The sequence below is a fragment of the Ylistrum balloti genome, unplaced genomic scaffold, assembly GCF_031769215.1.
Source record: "Ylistrum balloti isolate Yb309-2 unplaced genomic scaffold, AGI_CSIRO_Ybal_v1 Utg370614, whole genome shotgun sequence".
NCBI classification, from domain to species: domain Eukaryota; kingdom Metazoa; phylum Mollusca; class Bivalvia; order Pectinida; family Pectinidae; genus Ylistrum; species Ylistrum balloti.
Window position 1 is genome coordinate 989004 of NW_026782377.1, and position 7249 is coordinate 996252.

Genomic DNA, 7249 nt, shown 5'->3' on the forward strand with positions numbered 1-7249 from the left:
AGGTACAGATTAGGGTAATATCACAAGTTTTAAACCTCTTGTAATCTGCATCAAAGCAACATAAGAAATATATATTTTCAAGTAGTTTAATTTGTTTGTTGTTGCTTTACGTCCTACTAACAGCCAGGGTCAATTAAGGACATAACAAGTTTATGTCACAGTTTCCTGAGAAAAACCAGGATCTGGGGCCAGCTAGTACCTGCTGATCCCTCCACTTCCTACCCAGTATATAAGTAGCAGAAACTGTGGCAAGAAATTTGATGGAGAACTATTGATCAATCATTGATGTCATTGACAAAACTCTCTGCAGCAATGGTGGCACATATTGGTTCTTAAGTATCTTTTTATTATCTGATATTCTGTTCACGTCAAGTCAAAAGGTCACATAAAAATCAGAATTTCAGGAAATTTGTGTCTGAAATTCCTACTGCTCTAAACTCATTTCAGCATGTGGATGGGTCTAAATGGCGATACCGCACAGTCAAATCACCATTTACTTAAAAGGTTTTCTCACTATAGACATCAATCAAATTTTATATCATAACACCCTTGACACTGTCAAAATCTGGAGTAACCAGCTAACTGTTGTGTGCTTGCCTGTAAGCAGGATGACATCTCCGAAGATTAATGCAAGGAGTAGCAAAATCAGGGAATCATGTGTTTAACTGTCAGACCTCACAAGCATTATATGTTTTCCTGAATCAGTAACAATGTGACCTACATTTACCTTAATACTTCAGTGAGCTAGATTCCTATGGTAAACCTTTGTAAACTAATCTGTAAATATTCAGTTTGAACTATTAAAAGTTAATATGTAAGATTAAATTATTCAAAATTGTGCTAGACATAAGTTAGAGGATTCATCATAATGTATCTGCTTATGTTAATTTAGTACTGACATCTACTGTGAACAATTATGTATTGACCAGTGGCCAGAGGTATTCTCTCGTCACTGATCTACTACACATGTTCACATATTTTGTTCCCTGATTATATAAGTCATTACCTGAAGCCTATCTAAGCAGTTTGTATGATGGTCAGTGTAACTTTATCTTGTTGTAAACAGCCGAATCCATTGCCATTTATGTGTGCACAACTCATGTATACTTCAATCCATGTTTACCTGTTAGCTAATGTGTATTAGTACTTCATCAGTTTATTAACATGGCTAGTATAAATACAACCACCTTTCTAGCCAGTATGTATCTGTTCCTGAAGGCATGTGAGTGTTCCATCTCTCCATAACCTACACCGCAATAAACCTTCAACACCCAAACAGCATTTGGACTTCTTCATCTCCACTTTTAAGTTTCTAAATTGAGTTCAGGCTAGTCAACTTTACATGGCCTTAAAGAACAACTTCATTGAGAATCAGATTAAAGAAATGATTGACTTTCATCCAAATCTATATCAGTGTGTTAACAAAACCAAAATGGACTTTTAAGATACTTTGCCCAAGCCTGACAATGAGATAGCATACAAGGATAATAGGTAGATGAAGCTTGTTTGCTGGAATTACTGCCCATGAAAAACCAGGGTCATTTTGGAGTACAGTCTCCTTGTAGTAGCTGGTAGCTACCTCAGTGAAATACATCAAGGAGGTCTGTCACATATGCCATCCAGAGAGGTAAGAGTAAGGTGTCTTGCCTATGGACATAACCATGTGTGAACAGACTGGTCCGTTTCTAAGCTTCACACCCAGAATATCAAACTGCCACAGGCTGGGAACATCAACGAATGCACCTTGGGTCTTCACCTGAGTGATTTTATATCATGTCACTTTTACAGTTACTATATGCCTAGAGACAATATTGTTTCAGCATTCCTGTATAACATGAAGCCTGCATGGAGAGATTCATGTCAGATATGAAGGTGCCTGATTTGCATTCGTAAAAGCATGAATGCAAAACAATTTAAGTAAAAAGTAAACAGATCTCTCCATTGTATTATGGACCTAAAGCATGTATGTTTGACCCAAAACAGTTTAATGTTACACAAATGCTTTGACCATGTTTTGATGTTATTTGAGACAGGAATCATTAAAATTTCATGTGGAATGGATAGCAGTGACATTTGTTCTTGATTTGCATGAAATGCATACCGAGTAAAAATATAGGGATTTGTTACCTACATTTGGTTGATAATGTCATTTATGTATGTCACTATTACAAAATGATTGAGTACATGAATTTAAAGTGATCACTCATTTTCAGTAGAATATATACTATAGCCTATCAGCACAGTGGAATGATAAAAGTACTTGTCAAACATTGTCATAAATGATGAACAAGAGGCCCATGGGCCTTAACGGTCATCTGACAAAAAGCAAGCCAAACCTAGAAAGTGGGTTGAGGTCATTCATTTGAACAAACTTGGTTGCCTCTCCTCCAAGCATCTTACAGGCCCAATATCAGCACTCATGGACTTTTGCTTGTTGAGAAGAAGTCGTTTGTATATTTTAACATATTTGACCCCTGTGACCTTGAAAGTTGTTCAAGGTCATTCATTTGAATAAACTTGGTAGCCTTTCCTCCCAGCATGCTACAGACCCAATATCGGCACTCATAGACTTTTGCTTATTGAGATGAAGTCCTTTGTATATTTTAACATATTTGACCCCTGTGACCTTGAAAGTGGGCCAAGGTCATTCATTTGAACAAACTTTGTAGGGCTCCATGCCAGCATGCTATGGGCCAAGTATTAGCCCCCTAGGCCTTCTAGTATTTGAGAAGAAGTTATTTAAAGATTTTGACATATTTGACCCCTGCGACCTTGAAAGTTGTTCAAGGTCATTCATTTAAATAAACTTGGTAGCCTTTCCTCCCAGCATGCTACAGACCCAATATCGGCACTCATAGACTTTTGCTTATTGAGATGAAGTCCTTTGTATATTTTAACATATTTGACCCCTGTGACCTTGAAAGTGGGCCAAGGTCATTCATTTGAACAAACTTTGTAGGGCTCCATGCCAGCATGCTATGGGCCAAGTATTAGCCCCCTAGGCCTTCTAGTATTTGAGAAGAAGTTATTTAAAGATTTTGACATATTTGACCCCTGTGACCTTGAAAGTTGTTCAAGGTCATTCATTTAAACAAACTTGATAGCCCTTCATCCCAGCATGCCACAGGCACAATATCAGCAATCTGAGCCTTTTGGTTATTGAGAAGAAGTTGTTTAAAGATTTTAACATATTTGACCCCTGTGACCTTTAAAGTGGGTCAAGGTCATTCATTTGAACAAACTTGGTAGTCCTTCATCCCAGCATGTCACAGGCCCAATATCTACACTCTGAGCCTTTTGGTTAATGAGAAGAAGTTGTTTAAAGATTTTAACATATTTGACCCCTGTGACCTTTAAAGTGGGTCAATGTCATTCATTTGAACAAACTTTGTAGGGCTCCATGCCAGCATGCTATGGGCCAAGTATTAGCCCCCTAGACCTTCTAGTATTTGAGAAGAAGTCGTTTGAATGAAAAGTTTACGGACGGCGCATGGCGGACGGCGCACGGCGGACGGCGCACGGCGCACGGCGGACGACGACGGACGAAGCATGATGACTATAGGTCATCGGACCCTTCGGGTCAGATGACCTAAAAAGCAGTTTCAAATCAAACAGGAAATATTTGTTTTGCCTCAGGTTTATTGTCCATGAACAGCCTGGTTTCCTTTTAAGGCAGGGGTCTCATTGTAGGAGCTGGTGGCCATCTCACTGAACAACATAGAGGAGACCCATCACATGCCAAACAGAGATATAGAAAAAAAGTATCCTTGCCCATGGACATAAACAGAAAACAGATTGGTCGGTTTCTAAGCTTTCTGTGAAACACAAATTACTATTGGATAAGGAGAATCAAAGAATGCACACCTCTGGGATCTTCATCTGAGGATTTTGTTGGAAAATTCACCCTCTACTGAATTAACTATTGCAACTCTTCCAAGTCAGAAAAAAAATGAAGAAGAAATACCCATATACATTTGTCTCAGTAAAAATTCAAATTGTACAAAATATTTCCATCTTGTGATAAAATAAATATATATCAACAATCACAGTCATCCTGTTATCCTACAGTTTATCATAATGATGTGTACCAAACATTGACTATGAATGTATTATAGGTCAACCTGTCCTATAAAACACATGTCACATAATCATATGAAATTAAAACAATAAACAAATAAATGAAATATCAACATTATTAGATGAAAATGTATAGCAGAGAAATATATTACTTGTATCTACCTACGTCAATGTATGATTACCATGTTAACTCACCACCCCAGGTACAAGTGTGCGCCCACCTGTTTCATTTGATAAATACCCATGTAGGCGTTTGAGTTGCTGCAGTGATAAGCGTAGGTCATATGATGCCTGAGGAAAGCTACTTAAATGTCATTACCTTTAATAAAGGCCTCATTAAGTCCCTTCGTGGGAGGTTTCTGGTCAATCAGAGCAGCAGTTAAAGTCCAATTCTTCTATGTACAGGTAAACAATAAACTCTGACCAATCAAATTGTACACTGAACATCGTCTATTCATTGAAACCTATTTGCAATGGTCGATGGAAATTCTGTTGATACTGAAACAGATTATTCCTGTTAACCTTAATCAGCTTTCTCAATTGATAACAAACAAACGATATTGGAATATTATGATCTGTCTATAGACTGGTTTAAAAGTAGGTAAGAATTTTAAATCCAAACCCACCTAAATTTGGGGAAATGTGTAATTCTGCTGTATTATTTGCCCAAAAGAAGCAACTAATGTGCCCCTAACCTTCATTAACCAATTGAAATAAGATGTATATATCTTAAGAGGCATTCTGACTTGTAGACAATGGAGAACCAATAGGAGCCATGCTGTATCCAAGTGATTCCTGTCAGGTTACTGTCATTGTACAGTTCTATCCACAATCTTGTACAGAAGAGGATCAGTTACTCAATGGCACAACACCTATTGTCAACTGTTTTCCTTCCTATGTTTCCAAAGCATTAATTTTTTTGTATGACTTTGACATTTTAAAGGACATTTTGCATACTTCTGACTTTGCAAAGATGGTTCAAGTGACCTTGACTTTTGTGAAGATGTTTTGTACGACCTTGACTTTCGTGAGCTTGACTTTCGTGAGGATGTTTTATATGACCTTGACTTTTGTGAGGATGGATAATATGACGTTGACTTTTGTGAGGCTGTTTTGTATAACTTTTGACTTTTCTGAAGTTGTTTTTTATGGTCTTGATTTTGCCATGATGTTTGGTATGACCTTGACATTTGCAAGTTGTTTGGTATGACCTTGACTTTCGTGGAGATTTTTGGTATGACCTTGACTTTAGTGAGGATGTTATGTATGACCTTGATTATTGTTATGTTATACCTTGACATCAAATTCCAATTCAGGTAGTAATTTTTATACAAGCAATAAAAAGGTTTTGAATTCAACTTTTCAAATAATATTAAAATATAGCAAATCATAAAAATATACTAAAAATTCTCTTAGCAAATAAAACACAAAAATTGTAGGATCATTGACTGAGTGAGGGAAAGTTAAACTACAAATTTAAAGAATACGTTTCTTATAATACAACCAGTAGAAGACTTGAGTGTGACAGTTCACTGGCCAAATAGTCACCTTCATCAGACAACCGACCAGTGTGGAGCCTACAAGCACTGATGTACGTAGAGCTGAGATAGTAAGGATTTAGACTACCTTATTCGGCTGTACTATAAAAGTGGAAAATCATCCGAGGAGATGGTAAATAGACTATAGACCAAACGTTACACAAGAAAGTAACAACGTAATAAAGGGTCAAGGTCACGCGGACCTGGGTGGTCACTAAAAATTTGCTCTGAGCGAGTAGAGTTATTTATGTAATTTTCTGGCGTTCAGAATATTGTGATTTTTGGACTATGGATTGTTAATACATTCCGAATCTGAACGGTTGAAGAATTTCTTGAAATCTTAACCAGGAAAGTGTTTTTTTGGACTATTGCTAAAAGGACAATGGATTAGACCTTAGCGTGACAACTACTTACGACGCGCCCACTATACAGCTTACATGTAGTTCGTGCTTTATACGCTTTACATATGTGTATATAGATGGTTGTGAACTTTTGAAACATGGGGAAACCTGGAACAACAAGAAGTCAGAGTACTACAGGTACCAAGACAACAGAAGAAAGATTGGAAGAAATTACTGCAATGCTTCATAACCTTGTGACGAAAACGGAGATGGACAAAAAGATCCTTCGAATTACTGACAAGATGGAGGAAAAGTTCACAAAGTTGAGGGATGACATCAAAGAAGAGAATCGTGAGTTGGTAGAGTCATTGGAAGGACGTATTTACGAACTGGAGAAGGAAAATGAAATGCTTAGAGAGCATGTTGAGAACCTGGAATCTAAGTGTTCAGAACTCCAAGTCTCAAAGACCACTATGGGTGAAAAGTTTAATGACTTAGAACAACATGGACGAAAAAATTCAATAAGAATTTTCGGACTAGAGGATCCGTCGGAAAAAGAGACTGTCGACGAATGTAAGGAAAGTGTTGTGAGATTTGTCAACTCTAGGCTGAATGTTCCACTCAGGGAAGAAGATATTGACATTACCCACAGACTCGGGAAGTTCGTTCGTGGAAAAAACAGAAATGTGATTGTGAAGTTCACGCATAGGACGAAAAAGCATGAGATCATGAAGGCCAGGCGAGTGTTAAAGGGTTCCGGTGTGACTGTTTTCGAGGACTTGACTAAGTATAACCAGGATCGACTTAAGGAGGCATACAGACTTAATTGTGTGAAAAATACTTATAGTATAGACGGCAAGCTGTATGCTATTCTAATGGACGGTAGAAAGCGTAGGCTTTCTTTTGATATTCCTCTCACTGACGATTTCCTTATGAAGGACGAGAATTTCAGACGATCCAAAAGGGACGATTTTTCGTAAGTGACAATGTGTTTGATCGCGTCGCGCTAAATCGGTAATGAACCTTTCCGGGAATTACCCGGTTACCGATTAGTCGTGATCTAGGTGCATGTGTTGTGATATAATATTTGTGTGTTGTGATATAATTTATGTGTGTGAGTTCCCTTGGAAATTATACCTTGGAATTAAGGAATTCGATATTTAAGGTATGTCATATTTTTCTGTTTATCGTTACACAATAAGTGTAACAAGATGATCCATATACAGTAATCGTTACTAGCTAGGTTAACACGTCCTCTTTTTTTCCCTCTACCTTTCTCTCTTCACTAACTAT

General features: G+C 37.5%; 1 protein-coding gene across 1 annotated transcript in view; it reads right to left on the reverse strand.

Annotated features, from left to right (window-relative positions):
• Window positions 1-4537, reverse strand: part of LOC132557035 (cAMP-specific 3',5'-cyclic phosphodiesterase 4C-like) — a 99514-nt gene extending 94977 nt beyond the window's left edge. The window contains exon 1 of the mRNA XM_060221500.1: window positions 4397-4537. The gene's annotated coding sequence lies outside the window, so the exon portion shown is untranslated. The remainder of the gene's footprint in view (window positions 1-4396) is intronic.
• Window positions 4538-7249: the final 2712 nt, after the last annotated feature.